A 21,838-nucleotide genomic window follows, 5' to 3' on the forward strand; every position below is an offset into this window, starting at 1 on the left:
CAATTCCTAAAGTATGAATGCATGTTAGTTTTTTCCAGACACTTTAGAAAAATTTTTATTCACATAAACCAGGGCAAAGCTGCAGGAGCGGTTGTACTGTTAAGGTTCTATGCACCGTACATTACACAAACAATTCTATAGCAGGGCAGACTCAATAGAAATGGCTACCACCTATGACTCCTTGCCCCACGGAGGCCCTAGGCTACAGAGCAAGTAACAGTCCAGATTTTGCAGGCTATGGGGCAATGCTGAAGGAGTGTCACAATTCCCTAGCTAAAATACACAGGGCGATAGGAATAAGTGAGGTCTATGCACATTACGGTACACCGGACTCAATCGTATAGCACACTGTCAAAATGGCCACCGCCCCTGAACCCCCACCATGTGGCAGGCAGCGCCCGGGTATGGAGTGAGAGATGGTATAAGTTTTGCAGGCTACTGGGCAATGCTGAAGGAGCATCACAATCCCCTAGCCAAAATACACAGGGGTGATAGAGATATGCGAGGTCTATGCACATTACGTTACACCGGGCTCGATCGCATAGCAAACTGACAAAACACAAGTTTTACATAAAGCAGGGCAAAGCTGCAGGAGAGTTTCTACTGTCAAGGTTCTATGCACCGTACGGTACACATACAATTCTATAGCAGGGCAGACTCAATTGAAATGGCTACCGCCTGTGACTCCTAGCTCCATGCAGGCACTCGGCTTTGGAGCAAGTAACAGCACAGATTTTGCAGGCTACGGGGCAATGCTGAAGTAGCGTCAGAATCCCCTAGCTAAAATACACAGGGGTGATAGGGATAAGCGAGGTCAATGCACATAACGATACACCGCCAAGTTCCCCATGGTTTTGATTATGCCTTTTCTTTGAACACTATATTTTCCACTGCCTCACCCTACCCCATCCCACTTTCCCCTTCCCCCTGGGAGCCTGCAAAGTACATGCAGTAGACAGGGAGGGAGTTCCGACCAGGTTAGAAGACATGTGCAACAGTATACTGCTGTATGTAGGAAAATCCTCCACCCTCTCTGATTTATGTGAAACCTGTGTGCACCCTTCCATTGAATGTATAACAAAGAAAAAAAATAATAATAAAGTGAATGTTACAGGAACACATTAAAAAAAAGGTTGGCACTTCCTTCCCATTGGTGTTGGTTTATGCCTTAGGGGACTCGGACGCTAATACTTGTATTTCAAGAGCACGGTATTTTCCACTGCCTCTCCCTACCCCCATCACCTTTCCCCCCTGGGAGCCTGCACAGGTCATGCAGTGGACAGGGAGGGAGTTCAGGTCAGGCACAATACACAAATGCCGACGATCTACAGTACTGTGTTGCTCAGTTAGTTGCGTCAGAATACACTCATTTATACTCATTACCGCTGTGTATTTGTATATAGCGGAATGAATCGCTGCTGCAGATTTACTTTGTTTACTTTATTTAACCTGTGTGCACCCTATCATTGAATGTATAACAAAGAAAAAAATAATAATAAAGTGAATGTCACGGGAACATATAAAAAAAAAGGTTGGCACTTTTGGACTTAAACCTGGGACTTTCAGCGTGGGAGGTGGGAGCCTTCATTGCTAGGTTAATATGGAAGGGGAGACAATTAGCTACTAGACGGTACCAACCCCAAGTTACTGTGACCCCCACAAGGCTCATGGCAAGCGTCGGAACCCATGGTGGGTCTGAATTAACGGGCCCATTATAGTCTATGGGAAAATGGGTCCACTTTGCGTACTGATATCTCTAGGTCTGGGTGTCCCAGAGACTCAGGACTGGTACCATACAAAAGAGGAGACTCTTGGCTTTCAGGGCAGACCAACCACTAGTTTATGTGACACTGGAAAGGGAAACGGGAAGCAACCGTGTTTTGGGTCCTCTCCAGTTGTCCGCCTAGCTTGCACAGGATGCAGGGTTTCTGGATAGATAGGAAATACTGTACAGAAATGCTAAGCATGGTTATTTGAAATCCAGGAACATAGGGAGGAGTTTGAATCTCTCTCCATTATACTTAGAAAAATTACACTTGCCACTGTACGTTACAAGCTGTTCGCGCTAATTAGTACACTAGTAGAACATACTGTACAGAGATACTAAGTACAGTGATTTGGTATCCACGAACTTAGGGGGGAGCTTTAATCTCTCTCCATTGTAATCCTTCTAAGTATAATGGAGAGAGATAAAAGCTCCTCCCTAAATTCCTGGGTGCCAAATTACCGTCCTTAGTATCTCTGTACTCTATGTTCTACTAGGGTACTAATTAGCACGGACAGCTTGTAACGTACAGTGGCAAGTTTAATCTTTCTATGTATAATGGAGAGAGATAAAAGCTCCTCTGTAAGTTCCTAGATGCCAAATCACAGTCCTTAGTATCTCTGTACAGTATGTTCTACTAGTGTACTAATTAGCATGAACAGCTTTTAACTGGATGCCAAATCACCGTACTTAGTATCTCTGTACAGTATGTTCTATTAGGGTACTAATTAGCACGAACAGCTTGTAACGTACAGTGGTAAGTTTAATCATTCTATGAATAATGGAGAGAGATAAAAGCTCCACTGTAAGTTCCTAGATGCCAAATCACCGTCCTTAGTATCTCTGTACAGTATGTTCTACTAGTGTACTAATTAGCACGAACAGCTTTTAACTGGATGCCAAATCACCGTACTTAGTATCTCTGTACAGTATGTTCTATTAGGGTACTAATTAGCATGAACAGCTTGTAACGTACAGCGGCAAGTTTAATCTTTCTATGTATAATGGAGAGAGATAAAAGCTCCTCCCTAAGTTCCTGGATGCCAAATCACCGTACTTAGTATCTCTGTACAGTATGTTCTATTAGGGTACTAATTAGCTGTTCGTGCTAATGTTTGGCATCCAGGAACTTACTGAGGAGCTTTTATCTCTCTCCATTATATATAGAAAGATTAAACTTGCCGCTGTACGTTACAAGCTGTTCGTGTTAATTAGTACCCTAATAGAACATACTGTACAGAGATACTAAGTACGGTGATTTGGCATCCAGTTAAAAGCTGTTCATGCTAATTAGTACACTAGTAGAACATACTGTACAGAGATACTAAGGACTGTGATTTGGCATCTAGGAACTTAGGGAGGAGCTTTTATCTCTCCATTATACATAGAAAGATTAAACTTGCCACTGTACGTTACAAGCTGTTCGTGCTAATTAGTACACTAGAAGAACATAATGGGGACTCGGACTCATACAGTACTTGCATTTCAAATGCACGGTATTTTCCACTGCCTCCCACTAGCCCATCACCCTTCACCCCTGGGAGCCTGCACAGGTCATGCAGTAGACATGGAGGGAGTTATTCACATAAACCAGGGCAAAGCTGCAGGAGCAGTTGTACTGTTAAGGTTCTATGCACCATACGGTACACATACAATTCTGTAGCAGAGCAGACTCAATTGAAATGGCTACCGCCTGTGACTCCTTGCCCCATGGAGGCCCTCGGCTATGGAGCAAGTAACAGCACAGATTTTGTAGGTCATGGGGCAATGCTGAAGGAGCGTCAGAATCCCCTTAGCTAAAATACACAGGGTTGATAGGGATAAGTGAGGTCTATGCACATAACGATACCCCAGACCCCATCGCATCACAAAGTGACAAAATGTCCAAGGCACATGAACATCCACCTTGTGTCAGCACTCAGCTATGGAGCGAGTGACAGCATAGGTTTTGCAGGCTACGGGGCAGTGCTGAAGGAGCATCAGAATCCCCTAGCTAAAATACACAGGGACGATAGGGTTAAGCGAGGTCTATGCACATAATGCTACAAGGCAGGGGTTCAAGTGCCTCGGACATTTTGTCACTTTGTGATGCGATGGGGTCTGGTGTATCGTTATGCGCATAGACCTCACTTATCCCTATTGACCCTGTATATTTTAGCTAGGGGATTCTGACGCTCCTTCAGCATTGGCCCGTTCTTTGAACGCGGTATTTTTCACTGCCTCGCCCTTCCCCCATCCCACTTTCCCCTCCCCCCTGGGAGCCTGCACAGTTCATGCAGTAGACAGGTAGGGAGTTCCAATCAGGTTACAAGACAAGATTTATGTGAAACCTGTGTGCACCCTTCCATTGAAGGTATAACAAAGAAAAAAAATTATAATAAAGTGAATGTCACGGGAACTCGGACGCTCATGCTGTACATGTATTTCAAAAGCACGGTGTTAATGCATTGTACATACTTTCTTTTACACAATTAGTTGCGTCTTCATACACAATCTTGCGTCTGCATACACAAGTGTTTTAACATGTTCGTTTGTGTCTGTATAAACTATTTATTTATATTGAGAACTCTCACCGTCTGACCATTGGTCACCATCTATTAACATTACAGTCGTCACTGACCATTTGCCAGAGCTGTAGATCAATCCGCCGCTATACGATCGAAAGTATTGGATTAGTGGAGCATTAGCCACCCAGTGGTGGAGATGTGTAATGCATGCTGAGTATCTAGAATCGCCTCAATGTGCCTGCCTGTGATTAAACTCAGCAAGCTAAGCTATCGCCTTAGCGTGACTAAACGCCCGTCTAGGCGGAGAATCGGTCAAGATAAAGGTGGCTACATCTGTACTTGTGTCTAGGTCACCGATTATTGTATGAAATATTTTTTTTTCTTATGTTAATAATTGATGGCAGTTATTGTTTACTGCCAAAGGGTGGACTGTCGAAGTCAAAAATATTACATAGAAAGAACATACAAACTCTACACACATATAAGCCGCTATACTTGCAAATACGCGCAGCGAGCACAGCAAAATATGGTAATACATGCATTTACACGGACATGCCACAGAGATGGATTTGATACTTATTTCATACAGTACATAATTATAATAATATCAAGCGCCAGACATCATGATGATTTAAAATTATATAATGAAGTAATGTCATGTATGTGTATTATTTGAACGAAGCAAGATACACCTGTCATATTTGGTATTTAAGCAACCAGATTAATGTGTAGATTCATTTGATACTTGTTATTAAGTTGTAGGACATTGCAACAAATAGTTATGATTAAATGTATGAAAGCTAAAATCACTCTTATTAGTACAATGGACAGGAAACTCAGGCCAGCCCCTTTTGATGTCTTCAAGGCTGAACCTGTTTAGCATATACACAGACTAGTGACTCATCATGAATGAGAAATTCCCTCCCCCAAAACTAGATAACACATTGCAGAAACACACAGTTCTGAAGTTGCTGTTTTGTACCAGAGGATGATGGAGTTGCTGCCAGACCAGTTCCTGTATTTATTTGCTGAGAGAGAGATATAAGATGCATTGAGGGAATGGTATGGTATGCTGGCCTGTAACTGTATGTAACTGTATGTATGAATGTATTAACTGCTTATTGTATGAGTTGTAACCATGTAACTATAGGTATACTGTACATTGTAATATATTGAATCCATATCCTTTTAATAACAAATATATACATCAATGAGCTTTGGAACTCAGATAATGTGTGGGTGTATTGTTTTCTCTTATGGGATGCAGTGTTTTGCTATGTATAGCGCACATTCATGGCACATGATAATAAGAGGTGCAGGCGTTTACAATATATATTAGAGCGGGCATTTTAAATATTTGTTAGAAAGCAATTTGGTATTTACACTATGGACACCCATGAGTGGGAAGAGCCCTGTTGCAGCTGTATTCCGGCTGTTGGCATTGCCAGCTGTCAGGATTCAGCCGGCGGTATCCTGAACGCCGGGATCCTGATGTCAGAATCCGTTTGGATTTCCCTTTGTGAGAACATATTCGCAGGGACTGATGTTCATGGTACAATAGCAAGTTTATTAAAGCCGTGTACAACTGTAAACAAGAAGTCTAAACCAGGAGTAATTAGAGAACAAAAAACGAAAGGGAGAACTGAGGGGACATGGGATGCCAGGAGACTGTGAATACACGGGATGCCAGGAGACTGTGAGTACATGAAAACGGTGTAGACTGTGGAAACACTTGAGACACTGTGGACTGTGAAGGCACTGTAGCAGGATCACAGGATAGCACTGTGGTAGAGTATGCAACGTAGCAGGATAACAGGATTGCACTGTAGCAGGATCACAGGATAGCACTGTGGTAGAGTATGCAACATAGCAGGATAACAGGATTGCACTGTAGCAGGATCACAGGATAGCACTGTGGTAGAGTATGCAACGTAGCAGGATAACAGGATTGCACTGTAGCAGGATCACAGGATAGCACTGTGGTAGAATATGCAACGTATCAGGATAACAGGATTGCACTGTAGCTGGATCAAAGGATAGCACTGTGGTAGAACCTTGCAGTTCTATGGATGATTTAGCAGTAGAGACCAGCATAACCAGGACCAGGAACTGAGACAACCTTGACACGATGATCTGGCAACTGGGAGCCTGTGTGGCTGGCCTATATAGTGAGTTCAGGTGCTGCTCACAGCTGTGGTAACAGCTAATAACCAAGCTGCAGATACAGAGCAGAGAGTGCTGAGCACCAGAGCAGAAAGCGCCACCCCAGGCATGGAGGAGAAACTGCATGGATCGTGACACCTGACAGCCGGCAAATTAAACATATACCATTTAAAGAGTAGCTGTATCTTCCATTACTTGTTTTGGGTTGTTTCATGAGAACAGTGAATCTTCCACCTTTTCCATTTCACTGGCTCAGATACTCAGCAATTGGAACATCATCTTATGCCATTATATAAAACATTTTTACATTTGCAGAACAGGACAGAAGTGGAGCTAATTTAATATCATGTAAGAAGTACAGAAGGCAGTCTGGTTATCAGACATCAGCTAATACAACATGCCTTCCAATCCTTTTGTCGGGCATGGAGTGTTTTATTCATGGCAGCTGCAGAGAAGGTGTTTTTTTCATTGAAGAACAGTATCGTGATGTTAATGGGGTCATCTGAAGTGACAGGTGTTTGAACGTCTCATGTAAATCAGCGAGCAGGCAAGGAAGGCTCCATTACAGCCTTACACCGTACTGTGTCAAGATTAATACGCCTGTTCTTCTGTGGTCGCTTTACCCAGGCAGGGCATGAAAGGCACAGGCTTTCCTAAAAGAACAGATCGAAACTCTCACATTGACAACAGATAGGAGTCATTTGTACCAGAGTACAAAGAATTAGAGAGGAATGTACTAATTAAGGAACAGTTCAAACAGAATCTGTTTTGGCTTCATTGTTTTAATTTCTTTGTTCTGCTTAAAAGCCCAGTGTGTCTTTCAGCAATAAAGGAATGTGCTGTGTATGGTTAGCAGGGTTTGAGGCAGAATTCCAGCCGCTGCTGTCAGCTTGCTACAGTAGTTCTGATCATTTTATGGGATGTATGACGCAAAATCTCACAATCAAATTATTCTTGCTCAATGCCATAGTGCGATCTCCAAGGTCACATAAAGGGGTTACATACGCAGCCGCGTAACTAGGGCCCCGCAGCCACTGCGATCGCTTGATTGTTTTGGGAAGGACACGCAGGGCACAGTGCGCGCCTCTCCTGTGTGTCCCTCCAGGGTCTCCCGCGGCAGCGGCATGTCTGTTAAATGAAGTGCCGGTTTGTGAGCTCTGATTGGCTCATGAATTGGCACTTTATTTGACAGACACGCCGCTGGAGACCCAGGAGGGATACACAGGAGAGGTGCGCACTGTGCCCTATGGCTCCTTCCAAAAATGCACGGCAGCGGGGGAGCCCGGGGGTGTGTGTGCCTGGCACTGGGGGGGGGGGGCATATTTGGCACTGGGGGGTATATGTGTAACTGGCACTGGGGGGGGCATATTTGGCACTGGGGGGTATATCTGTACCTGGCACGGGGGGGGGCATGTTTGGCACTGGGGGTATATGTGTACCTGGCACTGGGGGCGGGGCATATTTGGCACTGGGAGGTATATCTTTACCTGGCACTGAGGGGGCATGTTTGGCACTGGGGGTATATATATGTTAATCAGTGTACTACATATATTCCCCCCCCCCCCCCCTCTTGTCTACGTGTTCCCCCCTGGCTGCTGCACTGTAAACCGAAAACAAATTCCTAGTATACGCAAGTGTACCTGGCCAATAAAGCTGATTCTGAGTCTGATTCTGATGTGTACCTGGCACTGGGGGACATATTTGGCACTGAGGGTATATGTGTAGCTGGCACTGGGGGGGGCATATTTTGCACTGGGGGTATATGTGTACCTGGCACTGGGGGGGCTTATTTGGCACTGGGGGTATATGTGTACCTGGCACTGGGGGTATGTGTGTAGCTGGCACTGGGGGGCATATGGGGCATTGGGGAAATATGTATCTGGCACTGTGGGGGGAATATCTGGCACTAGGGGCATATGTGGCACTGAGAGCACAGCCCTAGCAACAAGCATTACCCCCTGGTTACAAGCACAACACCCAGCTCATGAAATCCCTGGCAACAAGCATTACCCCCTAGCAACGAGCATGACACCCAGTGCATGAAACCCCTGGCAACGAATATTACCGACTGGCAACAAGCTTGAAACCCAGCACATGATACCTCTGGCAACAAGCATAACACCTACTGCATGAAACCCCTGGCAATGAGCATGACACCCTGAGCATGAAAACCCCTGGCACTGTGCATGGAACCAAGAGCATGAAACCCCTGGCAACGAGCAGTTAATATAAAAGTAATTAGAAACCTTACTGTAGGATTTAATGTGTAATGGGCATTGCGGTGTGTGGCATAATGTATCACGGACATTGCGGTGTGTGTCATAATGTGTCACAGGCATTACAATGTGTGGCATACTATATCACGGGCATTGTGGTATGTGGTATAATGTCTCAGGGGCATTGTAGTGTGTGGCATAATGTATAACAGGCATTGCAGTGTGTGGCATAGGGTATAACGGGCATTGCGGTATGTGTTACAGGCATTACGGTGTGTGGTATACTATATCACGGGCATTGTGGTATGTGGTATAATGTATCACGGACATTGCAGTGTGTGGCATAATGTATCACGGACATTTCAGTGTGTGGCATAATGTATAACGGACATTTCAGTGTGTGGCATAATGTGTCACAGGCATTGTATGTGCTATAATGTATCAGGGGCATTGCAGTGTGTAACATAATGTATAACGGACATTGCGATGCGTGTCATAATGTGTCACAGGCATTACGATGTGTGGCATAATGTGTCGTGGGCATTATGGTGTGTGGCATATTGTTTCATGGTCATTATTGTGTGTGGCATAATGTCTAAGGGCCATTGCAGTATGTGGCATAATGTATAATGGGTATTACTATAAGGAGTAAAAATGACAAATAATGTAAGGGACATGAATCAGGATTATAATTTTTTTCCTGTGGTGGCCAATGTCTGGGCATGCAGGTTGCAAAATCGGGGTATAAGGTAGTCTTTTCCTGCAATGCCACGCCCCTTTATACAAAGCCACGTCCATTTCAGCAAGGTCACGCCCCCTTTTGCGTGGGGCGCGCAGATACATCACTTTGCTTGTGGCAATTATGAGGGGAGGGGGGGGCGACAGAGAATGTTTTGGCTTGGGGGAGAAAAATTTCTAGTTATGCCACTGTACATACGTTATCTCGTTATCAATATCCCGACAGTGGCATCCCGCCCGCCAGAATGCAGACAGCGAGGCGATCGCTAAGAACACACCCCACCCAAATCTAACTCTCTCTGCACATGTTATGTTATATCTGCCCCCCTGCAGTGCACATGGTTTTGCTCATTATCTAACAAATTTGCTGCTGAGATCAGATCTGAATTAGGCTCTAAGGGGGTCATTCTGACCTGATCGCTCACTGCATTTCTTCGTAGCGCAGCGATCAGGTCAGAACTGCGCATGCGCGAGGCGCTGCAGTGCGCCAGCGCATGGCTGACAACCGGTGGCTGTCGTTGCCTAGCGATTGCCTCTGCCTGATTGACAAAGCTCCCAGAACGGGAGGGAGAGCGCGGAGGCTCCTGCAGAACTGATCAACTGAACTTCAGATCATCAGAGACCAAAGTATCGAACTTGTAGAGCTTGTTCGACCCAGACCAAGTTGCAGCTCGGCAAAGTTGTAAAGCCGAAACACCCCGGGCAGCCGCCCAGGAAGACCCCACCTTACGAGTAGAGTGAGCCTTGACAGACGTAGGACACGGCAATCCAGCCGTAGAATACGCATGCTGAATAGTGAACCTGATCCAGCGAGAGATCGTCTGCTTAGAAGCAGGACACACAATTTTCTTGGGATCATACAGGACAAACAGAGAGTCCGATTTTCTGTGACGAGCAGTCCTTTTTTTACATAGATTTTCAGAGCCCTTACAACATCCAATGACTTTGATGAAATTGAGGAGTCAGTAGCCACTGGCACCACAATAGGTTGGTTGATATGAAATGCCGACACAACCTTCGGAAGAAACTGCTGACGTTTCCGGAGTTCAGCTCTATCTTCGTGGAAGATCAAGTATGGGCTGTTACAGGACAAAGCCCCCAACTCTGACACACGTCTAGCAGAAGCTAAGGCCAACAACGTGACAGCCTTCCATGTAAGAAATTTGACCTCAACCTCCTGTAGAGGCTCAAACCAGTCCGATTGGAGGAACTGCAACACCACGTTAAGGTCCCAAGGCGCCGTAGGTGGTACAAAGGGAGGTTGGATGTGCAGAACTCCCTTCAAAAAGGTCTGAACCTCAGGGAGGGCAGCCAATTGTTTCTGGAAGAAAATGGATAGGGATGAAATCTTGACCTTCACAGATCCTAACCTCAGGCCCATATCCACACCAGCTTGTAGGAAGAGGAGAAACCGTCCCAGTTGAAACTCCACCGCAGGAAATTTCTTGGACTCACACCAAGATACATATTTTTTCCAAATTTGATGGTAATGTTTAGACGTTACTCCTTTCCTAGCCTGTATCAGGGTAGGAATAACCTTGTTCGGAATGCCCTTCTGAGTTAGTATCAGGCGTTCCACCTCTATGCCGTCAAATGTAGCTGCGGTAAGTCTTGATAGGTGAACGGCCCCTGCTGCAACAGATCTTCCCGAAGAGGAAGAGGCCTTGGCTCTTCTTGCAGTAGATCCAGAAGATCTGCGTACCATGTCCTTCTTGGCCAGTCTGGAGCAATGAGGATCGCTTGAACCCTTATTCTCCTTATGAGCTTTAGAACTCTTGGGATGAGTGGAAGTGGAGGAAACACATATACCGACTGGAACACCCATGGAGACGCTAGGGCGTCCACCGCCACTGCTTGCGGGTCCCTCGACCTGGAAAAAACCACCGAAGCTTCTTGTTGAGACGAGAGGCCATCATGTCGATCTGGGGTACACCCCAAAGATCTGTTACCTCCTTGAACACCTCCGGATGGAGATCCCACTCCCCTGGATGGAGATAATGTCTGCTGAGAAAGTCCACTTCCCAGTTGTCTACTCCCGGAATGAAGATTGCTGACAATGCCAGTGCGTGTTTTTCTGCCCAGAGGATGATTCTTGTTACCTCTGCCATTGCAGCTCTGCTCTTCATTCCGCCCTGTCGGTTTATGTAAGCCACTGTTGTCACATTGTCCGACTGCACTTGAATGGCCTGATTTCTCAGAAAATGGGCCGCTTGAAGAAGACCGCTGTAGACGGCTCTTAGTTCCAGAATGTTTATCGGCAGGCCGGCTTCCAGACTTGACCACCTTCCTTGGAAGGTTTCCCCTTAAGTGACTGCGCCCCAGCCCCAGAGACTTGCATCTGTGGTTAGAAGGATCCAGACCTTAATCCCGAACCTGCAGCCCTCCAGAAGGTGCGGCAGTTGCAGCCACCAGAGGAGTGAAATCCTGGCCTTTGGTGACAGACGTATTCTCTGGTGCATCTGTAGATGGGATCCCGACCACTTGCCCAGGAGATCCAGTTGGAAGGGCTGAGCATGAAACCTCCTGTACTGCAGGGCCTTGTAAGAAGCCACCATCTTTCCCAGAAGGCGAATGCACTGATGAACCGACACCCGGGTTGGCTTCAGGACATCACGGACCATTGTTTGCATCACCAACACTTTTTCCTCTGGAAGAAACACCCTCTGCACTTCCGTGTCGAGGATCATTCCCAGAAAGGACAACCTCCTGGTTGGTTCCAAATGTGATTTTGGAAGATTCAGGATCCAACCATGTTCCATGAGAAGCTGGGTCGCGAGAGCTATGGACCGTAACAGCTTCTCCTTGGATGATGCCTTTATCAACAGATCATCCCGATACGGAATTATGTTCACCCCCTGTCTGCGGAGGAGAATCATCATTTCCACCATAACCTTGGTGAATACCCTCGGTGCTGTGGAGAGGCCGAATGGTAGGGCCTGGAACTGAAAACGACAGTCCAACAATGCGAATTGAAGATAAGCTTGGTGCAGCAGCCAAATCGGAATGTGGAGGTACGCATCCTTGATATCCAGGGATACCAGGAATTCCCCCTCCTCCAGACCTGATATCACTGCCCTTAGAAACTCCATTTTGAACTTGAACCCCCTCAGAAAGGGGTTTAGTGATTTTAAGTTCAGAATGGGCCTGACCGAACCATCCGGTTTCGGTACCACAAAAAGGTTCGAATAGTAACCTTTGTTTTGCATATGAGGTGGTATTGGCACAATGACCTGTGCCTCCACCAACTTCTGGACGGATTCTTGCAGGACAGTCCTGTCTGCCAGCAGAGCTGGCAAGCCTGATTTGAAAAATCGGTGAGGAGGGATATTTTGAAATTCCAGCCTGTACAGCTGAGAAACAATATCTTGCACCCAGGGGTCCAGGCCGGATGACACCCAGACGTGACTGAAAGGCCTGAGTCTCGGTTTCACCGGCCCCACCTCCGGGGCGTGCAGTCCACCGTCATGCGGAGGACTCTGGTGTGCCTGAAGCAGGTTTCTGTTCCTTGGAACCTGCAGCCGCAGGTTTCTTGGACTTGGGCCGACCTCCCCGAAAGAAGGTGTTGGACGGCTTGGCCTTTCTGGGCTTGGTAGACCAAAAGGGCTGTGATGTAGCTGAAGAAAAGGGTTTCTTCGGAACAGGTGTAGCTGAGGGAAGAAAAGGTGACTTACCAGCCATAGCCGTGGAGATCCACGCATCTAATGCTTCCCCCAAAGAGAGCCTGACCTGTGTAGGGTAGGTTATCCACACTTCTCCTGGATTCCGCGTCGGCAGACCAATGGCGCCACCACAGTCCTCGACGAGCTGATACAGACATGGAAGAAATTCCCGCAGCTGTGGAACCCAGGTCTTTCATGGATTCTTCCAGAAATCCTGCCGAATCTTGAATGTTACGTAAAAACAATTCAACATCACATTTCTCCATAGTATCCAAGTCTTCAAGTAACGTGCCTGACCACTTTACTATAGCTTTGGCAATCCAAGCACTGGCAATAGTGGGACGTAGTATTGCCCCAGATGCCGTGTACATGGATTTGAGCGTATTATCAATTTTATGATCAGCCGGCTATTTCAAGGCGGTAGATCCTGGAACAGGTAAAAACCACCATTCTTGAGAGTCTGGATACTGGCAAGTCAACAATAGGCGGGTTTTCCCATTTTTTCCTATCCTCTACCGGGAAAGGAAACGCTACCAGAACCCTTTTAGGTATCTGGAATTTTTTATCCGGGTTTTCCCAAGCCTTTTAAAAAATAGCATTTAATTCCTTTGATGCAGGGAAGGTTAGCGAGGCTTTCTTATTTTCAGTGAAGTAAGCCTCCTCAACCTGCTCGGGTGTTGTATCAGCAATATTCAACACATCCCTAATAGCCTCTATCATGAACTGCACCCCTTTTGCAAGAGATGTTGCCCCCCGCAACACATCCCCATCACCGTCTGTAGTATCAGAATCGGTATCGGTATCATCCTGCATGATCTGTGCAAGAGCACGTTTATGTGAATATACAGCGGGGAGCCCTGATGTAACAGAACTGGGCCAGACTGCCATAGAGTTCTGTAAAACCTGAGTTGCAGATTCATTTTGTGCAACCCTAATTTGAAATCTGAGAAATCATAGATTTGATAGAGGATAACCACTTAGGCTCCCTTGCTAGAATCTGTGCTAAACCAGTACAATCCTGATTACATGGAATGGGATCATCCTGAGAGGACATATCCTCTGCAGCATATGACACACAGTCCCTGGACATTGCTTAATGGAGACCACAGACACTCCACACACACAAAGGGGATGACAGACAGAGTTTCACCCCCAAGAATGGCAAGCGAGACACAGAGATTGGAGCCAACCCACACACAGCGCTTTTAATATAAACGGAGACCCCCTATCAGCGCTGACTGTGCACCTTAATAGGTTACACAGTCGTTTTGCAGCCTCCCTCCCCTTCTACAACCCCCTGGTACTGTGAGAGATACCTGGAGTTGCTTTGGAGGGACTTGCTCTTCCTGGACAGCGCTGTGCAGGCAGGAAAATGGCACTGAACGCTGCTGGGTCCGCTCTGAGGAGAAGCTCCGCCCCCAAAATGGCGCTGTCTTCCCGCTCTTCCTAGGATTATACTGGCCTGAGGATTTATGCTGCTGAGATCCCGGGAACCCGACAGGCTGTGTGACCAGTGTAGGGTGTAGGCGCTGGCTCAGGGCACCCCTCACAGCGCCACACTATGTAATGCTGAGCCTCCGGAGCGCAGTTAATACTGCACTCCTTCCCTGATGCCGCCATCTTCACACCGGGCCCCCGCTTGCTAGGGGGGTCGGTGACTCACTCGCCACTGATCTTCAGCTCTGTAAAGGGGTGGTGGCATGATGCTGGGGTGAGCGATCCCCTGTGGCGGGGAATGATCTATCCCCTCAGGAGCTTAGTGTCCTGTCAGCGGAGATAGTGGCTCAGACCCCGCAGGGTGGACAGTAGTCCTCCCCTTAGTCCCACGAAGCAGGGAGGCCGTTGCCAGCAGCCTCCCTGTAAAATAATAAACTCTAAAATAAACTTTACTAGAGAAACTCTGGAGAGGACCCTAGCTGTGACCGGCTCCTCCGGGCACATTTTCTAAACTGAGTCTGGTAGGAGGGGCATAGAGGGAGGAGCCAGCCCACATTCTCTAACTCTTAAAGTGCCAATGGCTCCTGGTGGACCCGTCTATACCCCATGGTACTAATGTGGACCCCAGCATCCTCTAGGACGTAAGACAAAAGGCTATTATTGCTATTGGGCATCTTACATAGCGTAACGGATGAGAATCCATCAGAGGTGTATTAATGCCTTGGGGGGGGGATGGGTGTAGCACCCCTACCCCCTCAATGGGATACTGCCAGGATCCCAACAGCCAGTATATTGACTGCATCCCTCCTCAACATCTGCCATAGCGTCATAATCCATGTGATATTTCAGAAGATGTGGTACGCAGATATCAGAGACTCTGGCACAGAAGAAGCAGTACCCTGTTTTCAACTGTGAAAGCAGCCATGCCAATAAATAATATATGCCCATAAGTAAAAACTGCAACAAATAATTTTGGAGAAAAAAAAGAATACTGATGCATACCTGTTAGGATATGGGGCGCTCTGTGTCTGTCTCCTTCTACACAGCAGTCTATGGGATAGTGTTTATTCAGCTATGTGATGTTATCCCTGCTCCTCCATCTTAAAGTGAGTGACAGCAGAGGCGTAACTAAGGGGGGCTAGGGGGGCATGTGACCTGGGCGCCGGATTGGAGGGGGCGCCGCAACGCTTACACCCCCTCCGAGTCCCGATGCGCACAGGTCCCTTCGTCGGAGCAGCACAAAGCAGTCCAGGCTCTACTAGCTGCTGTGTGATGAAACTGAAAATAAACTACAGCTCCCAGAAGCCCTTGCTGCGGGAGCTGTAGTTTACTTTCAGTTTCTTCTACGCTGACAGTCGTGTGCTGCCTGTTGTGCCCTAAGACGGGGCACAACTAAGGGGGGCTAGGGGGGCATGTGACCTGGGCGCCGGATTGGAGGGGGCGCCGCAACGCTTACACCCCCTCCGAGTCCCGATGCGCACAGGTCCCTTCGTCGGAGCAGCACAAAGCAGTCCAGGCTCTACTAGCTGCACTATTGCACTGCTGAGCTGGAAAAGTGAATGGTCCAAAAAGGGGGCGGAGCTACACGACACTTTACTCAGTGCCAGGCCGGTAGCGAGCGCCATCGAAGAGAGGGGGGAGAGGAGCAGCAGCAGCACACACCAAAGCCTAAATAGTGAGTGTGACACTGTATGTGTGTGCAACTACTATATGTGTGTGTGTATGAATGTGTTGTGCATGTATGTGACTGTATGTGAATAGGTGTGTCACTACATATCTGTATGCGTGCTTGTGTGTCACTGTATGTATGTATGTATGTATGTATGTATGTATGTGTGACTATGTATGTATACACATGTGTGACTATGGCCCTCATTCCGAGTTGATCGGTCGCAAGGCGAATTTAGCAGAGTTACACACGCTAAGCCGCCGCCTACTGGGAGTGTATCTTAGCATCTTAAAATTGCGACCGATGTATTCGCAATATTGCGCTCACAAACTACTTAGCAGTTTCTGAGTAGCTCCAGACTTACTCTGCCTGTGCGATCAGTTCAGTGCTTGTCGTTCCTGGTTTGACTTCACAAACACACCCAGCGTTCGCCCAACCACTCCCCCGTTTCTCCGGCCACTCCTGCGTTTTTTCCGGAAACGGTAGCGTTTTCAGCCACACTCCCATAAAACGGCCTGTTTCCGCCCAGTAACACCCATTTCCTGTCAATCACATTACGATCGCCGGAGCGATGAAAAAGCCGTGAGTAAAAATACTATCTTCATAGCAAAGATACTTGGCGCAGTCGCAAGAATATTGCGCATGCGCACTAAGCGGAATTTCACTGCGATGCGATGAAAAATACAGAGCGAACGACTCGGAATGAGGGCCTATGTACGTGAGTGAATGAATGTATGCGTGCGTGTATGTGTTTAGATGTGTGACAGTATGTATGTGTGTGATTTTACATATGTATCAATGTATGGGGTATTATTTACTTTTTAACTTCATCTGTAGCCCAAATGTCTAACTAAGGGGGTCATTCCGAGTTGATCGCACGTAGCAATCAACTAGACACCGCCTATGGGGGAGTGTATTTTAGCATAGCAGGGTTGTGATCGCTTGTGCAGCTCTGCTATGCTAAAAAAGTTTTGTGTAAAACAAGACCAGCCCTAGACCTACTTACCCTGTGCGAGGGATCTAGCGATGAAGGTACCGGAATTGACATCCGACATCCGCCCTCCAAACGCCTGGACACACCTGCGTTCGGATCTCCACGTCTGGGAAACGGTGAGTTGACACCCCGGAACGCCTTCCTCCTGTCAATCTTCTTGCGGTCGCCGCTGCAACCGCTTTCTTAGTATGCGGCGTCGCTGCCCGGAGACTGCCGTCACCAGGCAATGACGCGCCTGCACAATGCGGCCGCCGCACACGCGCAGTTCTGAACCGTTCGCACCGCTGAAATGAACCGCAGCGTGCAAACGGGTCGGAAATGACCCCCTGAGTCCAGCTAAATGTCTAGAAAAGAAGCTATATAGCAGCTACCAGCCCTTTGCTTTCATGGAGTATATATGGGTTGGGGTTACGTGGCCGGTGCACGGTCAGCATACCGACGTCAGGATCCCGGCCACCAGAATGCCGTCAGGGGGTGAGTGTAAAAAAGCCCCTTGTGGGCTCGGTGGCTCGCTGCACTCACCACAGGTTCTATTCCCACTCTATGGGTGTCGTGGACACCAATGAGTGGAAATTAGAGATGAGCGCCGGAAATTTTTCGGGTTTTGTGTTTTGGTTTTGGGTTCGGTTCCGCGGCCGTGTTTTGGGTTCGACCGCGTTTTGGCAAAACCTCACCGAATTTTTTTTGTCGGATTCGGGTGTGTGTTGGATTCGGGTGTTTTTTTCAAAAAACCCTAAAAAACAGCTTAAATCATAGAATTTGGGGGTCATTTTGATCCCAAAGTATTATTAACCTCAAAAACCATAATTTCCACTCATTTTCAGTCTATTCTGAATACCTCACACCTCACAATATTATTTTTAGTCCTAAAATTTGCACCGAGGTCGCTGTGTGAGTAAGATAAGCGACCCTAGTGGCCGACACAAACACCGGGCCCATCTAGGAGTGGCACTGCAGTGTCACGCAGGATGTCCCTTCCAAAAAACCCTCCCCAAACAGCACATGACGCAAAGAAAAAAAGAGGCGCAATGAGGTAGCTGACTGTGTGAGTAAGATAAGCGACCCTAGTGGCCGACACAAACACCGGGCCCATCTAGGAGTGGCACTGCAGTGTCACGCAGGATGGCCCTTCCAAAAAACCCTCCCCAAACTGCACATGACGCAAAGAAAAAAAGAGGCGCAATGAGGTAGCTGACTGTGTGAGTAAGATAAGCGACCCTAGTGGCCGACACAAACACCGGGCCCATCTAGGAGTGGCACTGCAGTGTCACGCAGGATGGCCCTTCCAAAAAACCCTCCCCAAACAGCACATGACGCAAAGAAAAAAAGAGGCGCAATGAGGTAGCTGACTGTGTGAGTAAGATAAGCGACCCTAGTGGCCGACACAAACACCGGGCCCATCTAGGAGTGGCACTGCAGTGTCACGCAGGATGGCCCTTCCAAAAAACCCTCCCCAAACAGCACATGACGCAAAGAAAAAAAGAGGCGCAATGAGGTAGCTGTGTGAGTAAGATAAGCGACCCTAGTGGCCGACACAAACACCGGGCCCATCTAGGAGTGGCACTGCAGTGTCACGCAGGATGTCCCTTCCAAAAAACCCTCCCCAAACAGCACATGACGCAAAGAAAAAAAGAGGCGCAATGAGGTAGCTGACTGTGTGAGTAAGATAAGCGACCCTAGTGGCCGACACAAACACCGGGCCCATCTAGGAGTGGCACTGCAGTGTCACGCAGGATGTCCCTTCCAAAAAACCCTCCCCAAACAGCACATGACGCAAAGAAAAAAAGAGGCGCAATGAGGTAGCTGACTGTGTGAGTTAGATAAGCGACCCTAGTGGCCGACACAAACACCGGGCCCATCTAGGAGTGGCACTGCAGTGTCACGCAGGATGTCCCTTCCAAAAAACCCTCCCCAAACAGCACATGACGCAAAGAAAAATAAAAGAAAAAAGAGGTGCAAGATGGAATTGTCCTTCGGCCCTCCCACCCACCCTTATGTTGTATAAACAAAACAGGACATGCACACTTTAACCAACCCATCATTTCAGTGACAGGGTCTGCCACACGACTGTGACTGATATGACGGGTTGGTTTGGACCCCCCCCAAAAAAGAAGCAATTAATCTCTCCTTGCACAAACTGGCTCTACAGAGGCAAGATGTCCACCTCATCATCATCCCCCGACTTATCACCGTGTACATCCCCCTCCTCACAGATTATCAATTCGTCCCCACTGGAATCCACCATCTCAGCTCCCTGTGTACTTTGTGGAGGCAATTGCTGCTGGTCAATGTCTCCGCGGAGGAATTGATTATAATTCATTTTAATGAACATCATCTTCTCCACATTTTCTGGATGTAACCTCGTACGCCGATTGCTGACAAGGTGAGCGGCGGCACTAAACACTCTTTCGGAGTACACACTTGTGGGAGGGCAACTTAGGTAGAATAAAGCCAGTTTGTGCAAGGGCCTCCAAATTGCCTCTTTTTCCTGCCAGTATAAGTACGGACTGTGTGACGTGCCTACTTGGATGCGGTCACTCATATAATCCTCCACCATTCTTTCAATGTTGAGAGAATCATATGCAGTGACAGTAGACGACATGTCCGTAATCGTTGTCAGGTCCTTCAGTCCGGACCAGATGTCAGCATCAGCAGTCGCTCCAGACTGCCCTGCATCACCGCCAGCGGGTGGGCTCGGAATTCTGAGCCTTTTCCTCGCACCCCCAGTTGCGGGAGAATGTGAAGGAGGAGATGTTGACAGGTCGCGTTCCGCTTGACTTGACAATTTTCTCACCAGCAGGTCTTTCAACCCCAGCAGACTTGTGTCTGCCGGAAAGAGAGATCCAAGGTAGGTTTTAAATCTAGGATCGAGCACGGTGGCCAAAATGTAGTGCTCTGATTTCAACAGATTGACCACCCGTGAATCCTTGTTAAGCGAATTAAGGGCTCCATCCACAAGTCCCACATGCCTAGCGGAATCGCTCCGTGTTAGCTCCTCCTTCAATGTCTCCAGCTTCTTCTGCAAAAGCCTGATGAGGGGAATGACATGACTCAGGCTGGCAGTGTCTGAACTGACTTCACGTGTGGCAAGTTCAAAGGGCATCAGAACCTTGCACAACGTTGAAATCATTCTCCACTGCACTTGAGACAGGTGCATTCCACCTCCTATATCGTGCTCAATTGTATAGGCTTGAATGGCCTTTTGCTGCTCCTCCAACCTCTGAAGCATATAGAGGGTTGAATTCCACCTCGTTACCACTTCTTGCTTCAGATGATGGCAGGGCAGGTTCAGTAGTTTTTGGTGGTGCTCCAGTCTTCTGTACGTGGTGCCTGTACGCCGAAAGTGTCCCGCAATTCTTCTGGCCACCGACAGCATCTCTTGCACGCCCCTGTCGTTTTTTAAAAAATTCTGCACCACCAAATTCAAGGTATGTGCAAAACATGGGACGTGCTGGAATTTGCCCATATTTAATGCACACACAATATTGCTGGCGTTGTCCGATGCCACAAATCCACAGGAGAGTCCAATTGGGGTAAGCCATTCCGCGATGATCTTCCTCAGTTGCCGTAAGAGGTTTTCAGCTGTGTGCGTATTCTGGAAAGCGGTGATACAAAGCGTAGCCTGCCTAGGAAAGAGTTGGCGTTTGCGAGATGCTGCTACTGGTGCCGCCGCTGCTGTTCTTGCGGCGGGAGTCCATACATCTACCCAGTGGGCTGTCACAGTCATATAGTCCTGACCCTGCCCTGCTCCACTTGTCCACATGTCCGTGGTTAAGTGGACATTGGGTACAACTGCATTTTTTAGGACACTGGTGAGTCTTTTTCTGACGTCCGTGTACATTCTCGGTATCGCCTGCCTAGAGAAGTGGAACCTAGATGGTATTTGGTAACGGGGGCACACTGCCTCAATAAATTGTCTAGTTCCCTGTGAACTAACGGCGGATACCGGACGCACGTCTAACACCAACATAGTTGTCAAGGCCTCAGTTATCCGCTTTGCAGCAGGATGACTGCTGTGATATTTCATCTTCCTCGCAAAGGACTGTTGGACAGTCAATTGCTTACTGGAAGTAGTACAAGTGGGCTTACGACTTCCCCTCTGGGATGACCATCGACTCCCAGCAGCAACAACAGCAGCGCCAGCAGCAGTAGGCGTTACACGCAAGGATGCATCGGAGGAATCCCAGGCAGGAGAGGAATCGTCAGAATTGCCAGTGACATGGCCTGCAGGACTATTGGCATTCCTGGGGAAGGAGGAAATTGACACTGAGGGAGTTGGTGGGGTGGTTTGCGTGAGCTTGGTTACAAGAGGAAGGGATTTACTGGTCAGTGGACTGCTTCCGCTGTCGGCCAAAGTTTTTGAACTTGTCACTGACTTATTATGAATGCGCTGCAGGTGACGTATAAGGGAGGATGTTCCGAGGTGGTTAACGTCCTTACCCCTACTTATTACAGCTTGACAAAGGGAACACACGGCTTGACAAATGTTGTCCGCATTTCTGGTGAAATACTTCAACACCGAAGAGCTGATTTTTTTGGTATTTTCACCAGGCATGTCAACGGCCATATTCCTCCCACGGACAACAGGTGTCTCCCCGGGTGCCTGACTTAAACAAACCACCTCACCATCAGAATCCTCCTGGTCAATTTCCTCCCCAGCGCCAGCAACACCCATATCCTCCTCATCCTG

Source organism: Pseudophryne corroboree, chromosome 6, assembly GCF_028390025.1.
Source record: "Pseudophryne corroboree isolate aPseCor3 chromosome 6, aPseCor3.hap2, whole genome shotgun sequence".
NCBI lineage: Eukaryota > Metazoa > Chordata > Amphibia > Anura > Myobatrachidae > Pseudophryne > Pseudophryne corroboree.